We start from the raw sequence: 11397 nt of genomic DNA on the forward strand, positions 1-11397 counted from the left end.
ACAGAGACGGTTAATGCTAAAAAATATTCATTGAATTGGACTGTTAAAATAAAAGAAAAATTACTTTACAAGCTGGGAAGATGAGTCAGTGTTGAAGCACTAGGTATGCAAGGTTTGGCACTATCAGCCACGTTAACTGTCAGGTGGGAATAGCAGCCCTTGACATCTCAGAACTGGGAAGGCAGAGACAGAAGATTGTAGGAACATGCTGGCCAGCTAAACTAGTAGAATCAGGTGTGCTCTGTGACCAAACAAGAGCCCCTACCTCAAAATATAATATGGAGAGCAATTAAAAAATACATCTGACGTTAACATCTTGGTCTCCAATTTTATGTGTGCACACATGTATGGTATCTACACACATACACACACATATATACACACACACACATGTTCCAACCCACATGCAAACCACTCAAAAGACCATGAAAGCACAGATCAAAATAATAAAAATATTCCTGCTCTTTTAAAAATATTAATCAGGACCAGCTAGATGACTGAGTCCTAGCTTCTCAATATGGGTACATGATTTTGGTCACTGGCTCCCACATGGCAGAAGCAGAAAACTGTTTCCTTTAGATTATCCTCTGATCCTCACAGATTCTCAGCGACATATGTATATCCTAAGAGCAGTCCCCATAAGCACACACAAACAATAAAATGTAATAAAAATATGACTATTAACTAGGTTAATAACTCATCAGTTCATCTTTCAGAAACATATTATTTTGCATATCTGAGATACAGACAGATTCAACAGCATGCTTGTGGTTACAGAACTCTAGAGCACTGTGGGATCAAAGCCCAATGTTACTACGCTGACTTAGTTCAAATACACTTCTAACTCCTTCCTCATTACCCTTCCTAACATCATCTTCATGGGTGCGCGCGCGCGCACACACACACACACACACACACACACACACACACACACACACACACACACCTGGCGTCTTTCTGCTTCTGTTGCTTGTCGACAGAACCCAGATCAAATCTTCACTTAAATTCTACCCACACATTTCTACTAGAACAGATACACTACTTTCATCTAATTGAGTTTTCCCTACTTAGCAAACTTTAATTGAGTCTCTCTTAATCCCCCTCACTTTTAAGATTTCAGTTCTGCATTTCCCCCTAGCCCGCGGTTCTTCGCGGCCTTGAAAGCAGCTGTGTTTAATAAATCTTGTTTACAGACCTATTAGCAGCTCATGATTCAGAAAAATACTTCTTAGGTGGTTCTTTTCCGGGGACATCTGCATTTTCTGGAAACAGTGAGAATGTTCCAGAAAGACTCTCGGAGCGACACTTTGCTTGTCCTTCCTCACAAAGCACATTGAAGAAATTAGGGACCCTTGGGAGTCTGAGTTTGTGGCGAGGTGGTGAAAGGAGTGACAGGAAGTGAAACCGGTCCTGTGGCTTCACGAGGCAGTGGACATTGTCGCTCCCGAGTAAAAGCAGGAGAAAGAATCTGTAAGTGGACAAAGTCGTGAGCAGTAACTCAGTGGATGGATTATTATGCACACTTCACATGCCAAGAATGCCGAGAAAGAAGCAGATGTTCTATGTCTTCTTAGACGACGTCATGGATCATCTGCTCCTCCTCTCCTGCTCTCAGCAGCGTGCGGTCCCCCACAAACCTCTGGCTTCTTTAGGTCTGAATTTTTTCTTTCACTATTTCTTAACAATTGACTCCAACTAATAAATGAATATGAAGAGGAGGGGGAGGAGGCAGGAAAGAAAGGACAGCAAAAGGAGAAAGAGAAAGAGGAAGAAAAGGAGGGAAACCACGAAAAAGAAGGGTAAATAAAATAAAAGACCAGGGCTCATTAGTTTTTAATGTCTTTAATGCTACCACTGACACCTCACTGTCCTTAGTTTGTAGGCTTCAGAACTCTGTTTTCTTTTTAAGATATCCAAGCTTAATTTATTTCCCAACACAGTTTTGAAATCAGTCTTTTTCATTAGTCATGAAAACTTTCGTTTCTATTTTCATTTTCCTCTCAATTTATAGGAGCAAGTTTTAGTCACCATTAAATACTATTCAATACTGAATAGAAGAATTGTGTGAAGAAGAAAGTTGGAGGTCTGACAGTTTTTAATGCTAAGGCTTCCTGTAAACAGTGTGTTACTGTTGAGAGAATACACAGTCTGTGCAGAGGAAGAGAGCCTGCAAACAGACACAGATGAACATAGCGGATAAAGGGGCAAATACAGGGAAGTAGAAGGAAATGAATTTCAACAAATTGTCCTGGATCAATCAGAGAGCACAAAGCCAAGTGCACACACACGCTCACATACATATATTTTACTCCCTTCCTTTAATAAAATTGTAGTCTACCAAACGCAGAATATAAAGTTATAATCCCCATGATAGTATTTCACAGATACTCATCATTACATTTATAAATTTTCAGTTAAACTCAAACACCAAGTCCCAGAAAAGAAATAATTAATACGCAAGACATTATTAAAATACAATGTTTGTTCTATGAAGGACCATGTCAAGGGCATGCTCCCATAGAGAATTAAGGAACACCCACCCTGAATATGGGTACCAGCATCCTCTGGGATGAGAAAGAGAAAATAGTACTGAGCTTGGTTATCACGCCTTTCTCACAGACTGAATTTTTTGATACCAAGAGCCAAAAGAATTACTTTCTTCTATAAACTATCTGTGCCAGGTAAATTGATAACAGCAATGGAAATGAAACTTATACAATGCTCTTCAATATATTAAACTGATAAATGCAGATAATAGAATATCATGACATTTTAAATATAGTAAGGTACTGAACAATGAAAGATACCGAGGATCATTAATCTTATATTACCAATAAATTTGCCAATTTTGAAAGATTACACACTATATGATGTGAAGAGCATGACATAAAAAGGGACACAAGAAAACAGAAGAAATTTCAGGCATGAAGGGAGAACAGAGGGTTCAGATCAGTGATGGTGCCGTGGTGATGATATGACGCGCAAGTCATTGTACTTCCTGTCAAAGATGATGGAGACACAGACGGGGATTGTGTCCCCATGTACACTGTGGACTCGGAATATAGTCAGCTGTCTGTACCTATTTCAATGTTCACCTTTGTGTGTGGTAATGGTAATGGAGTGTGTTTGCCTGTGTTTGGGCAGCTATGAAAGAGAAGGGCTTTGTATCTTATGCTTAGTGTTGCTGTGCACATGATGGCATTGATTTACAACAAATCAAAGCTTTAAAAGCAAACACACAATATAGCATAAAAGCAATGAGCAAAGGCCCTTTCTTAGAGCCTTCGTCTCTCTCCGAATTTCTCTCTCTCTCTCTCTCTCTCTCTCTCTCTCTCTCTCTCTCTCTCTCTCTCTCTCTCATGAATGTATATACCATTGTGCATGTGAACAATTCATATTAAAATAAATGCATTGTGAGTAAGCTATCCCAGGAGTATCGACAATGTATTTGCATATTTTTATAGTGTCAGAACTTATTGAAGAACAATGAATCCACACGCGGTGCCAATTTTACCCACCTTAAGTCATGGAACATTCTTGATTTCACTTGGTGATCATGACCACTGTCAGACAAGGGCACTGTTATTTTTATATAATCATTTTAATTATGTTTTTGTGTGTGAGTAGTTTGTCCGTGTGTAAGGTTGTACACCACATGCACATCTACTGCCCACAGAGGCCAAAGCAGCGTGTCACATCTGCTACAACTGCAGTCACAGCAGGTAATGAGCTGTCATTTGAGGTCTGGGAATCTGATCTGGCTCCTCTGGAAGAGTTGCCAGTGTTCCTATGTGATGACATCACTTTAGCCCCCTTCATGTACTTGATGACTAAACTTATAATCCTCACACGGTACACTTCATGTATTAAGTACAGACCAAGCCATCTAGAAAATGCTTAAAGAATCCAGAATGTTAACTCTCAACCTAGTCATAATGCTTTCAGAGTAAAGAGATTAAAGGTAGCTACTGCCATGAGAACACAGAGCTTTCTTTAACATGGGCCGAGATGGGTTTGGTCTTGTTAGAGCCACGGTTAGTTGAATCTAACGACAGTTGGGAAGTGAGTCCTGATTATTTCATGATACGTGTGCCAGGTGGTCTGGAAACATATCATCACATACTGCTAGACCCATGTCTGGAACCCCTGAGTTCTTCTCACTCCAATTAAGGATTGTCTCATTCTTCAGTCAGGTGCTTGCTGAACTCCTAACTGACATTGTTTCTTAGTCCATGTTTCCACAAGTTCATGATCTAGCTTGGTAAGTCTGTAAATCTCACGTTTTATCTGTATAGATAAGGTATTTCTCAGCCTAGGCCTCGTGGTTTCACTGAACATATGGTGGCTGGTGACTTGTACAAACTTACAGAATAATTTTCCTTAGAACTTGTACTCAAAATGAAACAAACCTTTTCTTTCAAAATTGGAGTCACTTGAGTTTTTGATCTTAGCCATTCTGATGGGTGTAAGATAGAATCTCAGTGTCGTTTTTATTTGCATTTCTCTGATGACTAACAAAGACGAGCATTTCTTTAAGTGTTTCTCGGCCATTTGATATTCGTCTGTTGAGAATTCTCTGTTAAGTTCCAAGCCCCATTTCGCAACTGGGTTGTTTGGTTTTGTGGTGTTTAATTTCTTGAGTTCTTTATATATTTTGGATATTAAACCTTTGTCAGATGAAGGGTTGGTGAAGATCTTTCCCATTCTGTAGGCTGTCGCTTTGTTCTCTTGACAGTGTCTCCTGCCTTACAGAAGCTTCTCAGCATCATGAGGTCCCATTTATTAATTGTTGACATTAAGGCCTGGGCTGTTGGTGTACTGTTCAGGAAGTTGTTTCCTGTGCCTATGTGTCCCAGGCTCTTCCCCACTTTTTCCTCTAACTGAATTAATGTCTCTGGTTTTAAGTTGAGGTCTTTAATCCACTTGGACTTGAGTTTTGTGCATGGTGACAAATAAGGGTCTAATTGCATTTTTCTACATGTAGACATCCAGTTAGACCAGCACCATTTGTTGAAAATGCTATCCTTTTTCCATTGAATAGATTTGGCTTCTTTGTCAAAAATCAAGTGAGCAAATGTGTGTGGATTCATCTCTGGGTCTTCGATTTGATTCCATTGATCCACCAGTCTATTGCTTTGCCAGTACCATGCTGTTTTAATTACTGTTGCTCTGTAGTACAGCTTGAGAACAGGTATGGAGATTCCTCCAGAGGATCTTTTGTTGTATAGGATTGTTTTTGCTATTCTGGGTTTTTTATTTCTCCATATGAATTTGAGAATTGATCTTTCAATATCTTCAAAGTATTTTGTAGGTATTTTGATAGGGATTGCGTTGAATCTGTAAATTGCTTTTGGTAAGATGGCCATTTTTACTATGTTGATTCTCCCGATCCACGAACAAGGTAAATCCCTCCATCTTCTCATGTCATCTTCAATCTCTTTCTTCAGAGGTTTGAAAACTCAAATGACACCACATGTTGGCGAGGATGTGGAGAGAGAGGAACACTCCTTCATTGCTGGTGGGAATGCAAACTAGTACAACCACTTTGGAAAGCTCTCTGGCGCTTTCTCAGAAAAATGGGAATAGGGCTTCCTCAAGACCCAGCTATCCCACTCCTTGGAATATACCCAGAAAATGCCCTACCACACAACAGGGACATATGCTCAACCATGTTCATAGCTGCTCTATACATAATAGCCAGAACATGGAAACAGCCTAAGTGTCCCGCAGTAGAAGAATGGACTAAGAAACTGTGGTATATTTAATGATGGAATACTACTCAGCTATTAAAAACGGGGAATTCCCAAAATTTGTGGACAAATGGATTGATCTAGAAATTATCATAATGAGTGAGTTCACCCAGAAGCAAAAAGAGACAAACTGTATATACTCACTTATATCAAAACACTAGTCCAAGGAATACGTACCATGAAAATCTTTACTTACCAAGAAAGTGGGTCAGAGGAGAGGATATCCGATTGAGACTTTAGGCAAGAGTAGCATGGAAGAAAGAGGAAATAGTAGGACCCACAGGGTCCTGGAAACCTACAAGAAGAACTTTATGACAGGCAGATCTGGATCCTGGGGTCCTGCTCAACTAAGGCACCAGACAAGGAGAATATAGGCAGTAAGCTTCGAACCCCTACCAAGACCTAGCCGACGAACATGATACTCTCCACCACTGAGTGGAGAGTGAGATTTGACTCTCACACGAACTCTGGTGCCCCTTTTCTGACCATGTCCCCCAGATGGGGAGACCTGGTGGCACTCAGAGGAAGGATAGCTAGTTACCAAGAAGAGACTTGATATTCTGAGAGCATATATAGGGGGAGGAGGTCTCCCTTGGTCACAGACATAGGGGAGGGGAGAAGGGGAGAAATGGGAGGGAGGGAAGAATGGGAGGAAACAGGGGAAGGGCTAACAATCGAGATGTAATATGAATAAATTAATTAAAAAAAGTCAAAAAAAATTGGAGTCACTAAGACAAGATACTTGAATATTGCAGTTTTGTGTACCATGAAGCAATCAGAACACAGAAATGCCCAATTTTATTTTATTTTATTTTTTATTAATTAAACTTGTTATATATACGTTCATATTGTTACATATATATAAAATAAACTACCTATAGCAAGAAGAACCATGACACAATCATGAATTACATAAATGTTATGTTCTTAGTGTTTTGGCTATTTGTATTTGACAGCCTTGAAGAAAACATCTTTCCTATCTTGGTGTGTCTAAAATTCTGAATGTAAATCAATCTCCATTACATCTTGTCATTATCAACTTAAAGCATCATCTAAACATAAAAACATGTTAACCTCTAAACAACTAAGCTTCACTGCAGAACTAAGCTACTTGGTCTTCAACTCCATCAGAGACTTGAGAAGGAATAAACTTGATTACCCAATTTTTACAATGTACCTTTACATTTATTTATTTATACTACTACTATATGCTTACATAGTCTTCTCCCATTCACACATACTCATCATTTTTACAGTTGTTGCTCTTAAGGTAGATGGCACTAAAGACAGGAATGTATTGTAACGTCTGCATCATCCCACTGTAACAGGGATACCAGCCCAAATCACAAGCTGTGAGTCATGAACCCAAAGCCCCTGCACATCCTCACCCTTAGGCCTCAGGCAGACAACTCAGGCAAGGGTACCACAGATCCCTGTGCATATATGCTGCAGATCTCCGCAAGTGGATACTGACTCACTAGTCACATGGGTATGAATTGCAGGCTAATAATATCTTTTCTAGGCTAGTGGCCCCCAGGGGTAAGGAAGCCTTAGCCTTTTCACTGCATCTGTTCCCCAATCCCATGTCTTTGCTTTGTACCAGAGATGAGCCAGGGATGGGGAACACCCTGGAAAACACAGTAGCTTGAAAAACCCTCACAGCAAGAACAGTTGCCTCCCCAAGTATCTCCTGAAGATCTTTGTTTGTCTATATAACTAAATATGAAGTGGCATTTTCTCATACTTAGGTCTTGGAGTGAAAGTCACCTTGTGTTTAATATCTCACAAAGTACATCTTATCCTAGGCCATTTTTATGTTTTTACTTTGAACCACTAAGTAGTATTTGAGAAGATGTATGGTCTCGACCAACCTCAATCAATTCAAAATCAGAAAATTCATAAGAGCTGCCTCACCTCAACCCCAGCTAGTGGAAGAGAAAGGAAGAAATTAACTATAAAACTGATTCTATCCTTTCATCCCTTGGAAATGACCTCATAGGTGCCAATATTATACATCATAATGTCTGATAAATTAGAAAGGTAAATATTTTATTTATATTATGGGACAGATGGCTATACATTTATAGAGCCAATGAAAATAACAATTATTATCTTGTTGATAAATATATATCTGTGGCCTGAGACTGAATGTATAAAAATAGCTTTATCTGTGGATGGCAATGACTATGCTGAGGAAGACATGGATAAAGCAGTCACAAGGCATGAGAGTACAGACTGACTGGTGTGTGCAGGATTCAAGTGCAGTATGTGAACTGAACTTTTAGACTTAACCTGGTGTCATCATAAAGCCATAGCTCTGAATTCAGCCTTCTATATTATGTGAAGTTCAATTTTGGACAAATACATAACTATTGATACAAACATTGGCTGAATTTTATAATTTATAGACAAGTTTTATTTATAAATTGTATGTAATCAATATACATGTATTAATATGTATAATGATTGCACACATTGTATAATGAGTATTGAATGACATGGAACACAGCTATGTCATTGGTGGTGTAAACATGTTTAATTCTCATTTATCTACCCTGGCTAGTATTCTATTATTTATTTTAGTAGAGAGATTGTGTTTTTTATAATTTTTTATATAATGATAATGACATACTCATATAATCCATTGAAGTATGAGGTCAACATGCAAAGGCTTATGTAAGATTTCCTGTGCAGGTGCATACTGTATGTTCTACCTCTAACTGGCACACACAAGAACTTGTGAAATACTGGTAACGATATTTTATATAGATCATATTTTGCATGTTTAGTTTTGAACAACAAAAATATATTTTGAGGTACTTTTTGATGGCTACAAAAAGCCACAAGTTGTGATTTTTATCCACGAACCCATTTTTATTCTAAGTTTAGGAATGTGGTCAATACAGCACTTGCTGAGCTCAGACCCCAAGGACCAGGAAGCCAGAACCAAGAAGGCGAGATTCATGCTCTGCACACTCCTTCCGGTGGGAACCGTGCAAAATTCATCCCTAGAAACCAATTTTCCTTTCATGCATTTTAAATATGTCTGTACTGGAGTCTGTAGGCAAATAGCACATACTGTGTGACTGTATGTGTCCTATTTTATAGTCTACCTCAGTCTGTTTCCTTGGAAAGAGTGAGCATCAAAGATAATGTATAAATATAACACATTATGCCTTTGAAGACTTTTAATCTCCCCCACATCCTGGCAACAGAGTTTCTCCATGTGGCTTTGTCTGCCTCTAACTCACAGAGATCTGCCTGCCTCTGCCTCCTCTAGTGGTGGGATTAGAGGCATGTGCCACCACACCTGGCTAAAGACTTTTAATTCTACTGGTGGGGATTCTTGCTCACTATAAACATGGAGAGATTCAAGCCTACTCTCTTAGAATAGATGCCAAACATTCTCTCTCTCTCTCTCTCTCTCTCTCTCTCTCTCTCTCTCTCTCTCTCTCTCTCTCTCTCTCTCTCTCTCTCTCCCTCTCCCTCTCCCTCTCCCTCTCCCTCTCCCTCTCCCCATGTGTGTGTGTGAGTGTGTATGTGTGTATCTGAGTGTGTGTGTGTGTGTGTGTGTGTGTGTGACTGTGTATGTGTGTATTCTAAGAGACTTCACTATCTCATGAAGTGGCTTAGGCCTCATCATCCAAACCTGGGTGAGAGATGAGCATGGAGATGAGTTTCATGGCCTTCTCTTTTATGTCTGCCACGTGTCAGCCATGCTACTGGACAAGTTGTATAAACTTTTGTCTCAACTTCTGCAGATGTCAATGGATGTTCTATCACTTGCTATCTTAGTCACATAGAAAATGGATATGTTAATATATTATGTTACATTGCCGTGTCTGACTCACAAGAGGTGTTATATGAGTTTGTTTAAATGGGTTTAAGCTATTTAAAGCTGTAACACAGTTTCTTTCACTCAGAGGATGCCACTATGTATAGTGAACATAGCTCATTTGCTTTTTGTCTTTAGTGAAACATATACCACACTTCCACATTTAGTTTTGTCCTTTATAAAACACTCCACAGTACACAATGCACTGAATCCAGGCTAAAGTGATGATGTCAAGATGAATAATTAAGAGTTACCAACTGCAAACCCCATGCCTCTCAGGAGGACAACTCACACACAAAGATGAAAGCTGGTGAGCATAGCAGAGAAACACTTTGAACAAGGAGAGGAAGTGGGGAGCCTGGAATTAGGTCCACTTGATGCATCCACAGTTCCTGCTAGGAGTCAGCAGACATCATTGTTACTGCCACATCTGCTAATTACCATAACCATGAGACTCAGGAAGAAAAGATAAGCGATCCTACCATTCAGGGTCCATCTCCCTTCTGCGAGATGTGGAAGTATAATGCCGACTTGACAATCTTGTTGAAAATATATGTTTCATGTTAATAGTGAGTGTTGATAGGATATTATGATGCAGAGAACCTGCTGTTTTCATAAGCATCCTGAAGATTATACAGAAAATGCTTAGAATGATACCTGATATGCTTAAATAAAAATACAGCTCTTACCTCAATAAAATAGGAGATGCTATTCTGTTAAAATGCTATATCTAATATTTTTGTCACTCAATTTAAAAATTTATTACTTCGTGTATGTATGTATGTATGTATGTATATATGTATGTATGTATGTGTATGTGTGTGAGAGTATACTTTGTGTGTGTGTGTGTGTGTGTGTGTATGACAGAGTACACACGTGGAGGTAACACAGTACCTTGAATGTGTAGGTTGTCTTTTTCCAAATGTGGAGTCTGGGGATATAACCAGGGCCGTCCTCAGGCTTGGGGACAAATATTTTTACCTGCTCAGCAACTTCACTGCCTTAGCTTCCTTTAATTTTTTTCATTACATTCAATTATTTGTTTATGTAATGAACTAATTTATTCTGAATCAAATATGAATGACCCAGAGGAGGATCACACTTTCAGACTTTTGGGATTAAAATTTGCCACGCTGGAAGTGGTTACATGAGCTTTTATCAGCCACCAGAAGGCTTGTGGACAGAGAGAGTCAGCTAGAAGGAGAACACAAAAGTGGTCTGAACTATAGTAGAAATTTGAGATATAGTAGAGATATGAGAGTTATATAAGCCAGGCGAATAGCACTGCCGTCTTGCACACCTTCATTGTCAACTCTGGAAGAAAGACTGATGGTCCTGGGGCAGCCTGGGTTGCAAAGGGAGTTCTGCTAAAGCAGGATGATTTAGTGACAGTCTGCCTTATAAAAACAGAGTAACTAGAACAAACAAATAAACACAACAAACATCCAAGCAAGCTAGGGAAGAGCCTTAGATAAGGGAGTGATGTAAGAAATTGAAGCGATCTCAGTGGGATGCTTTCAAACGACAGCGAATAATTGTCTTTCGTTTCATCTGAGTATTTCTAACCTGGGAACGTCAAGGCCTAGACACAAGTTGGACAACAGTGAACATAGTACTCGGTGATTGCTGCTTCTGCTAACAAAAATGTAGAAATTATAGAGGCATTCAATTTTAGAAGTGTGATGGTTGCTGCTAAAATACCTTCGCAAAAAAGCAAATATCTGATAAGTGGGGACACCTCTAGAAAGGCCAACCAAACCAGGTTTATAGAAGAGCTGTGGGCAAGTATGTTTGAAGTGGAGCAGTCAGTGA

The sequence above is a fragment of the Acomys russatus genome, chromosome 27, assembly GCF_903995435.1.
Source record: "Acomys russatus chromosome 27, mAcoRus1.1, whole genome shotgun sequence".
NCBI classification, from domain to species: domain Eukaryota; kingdom Metazoa; phylum Chordata; class Mammalia; order Rodentia; family Muridae; genus Acomys; species Acomys russatus.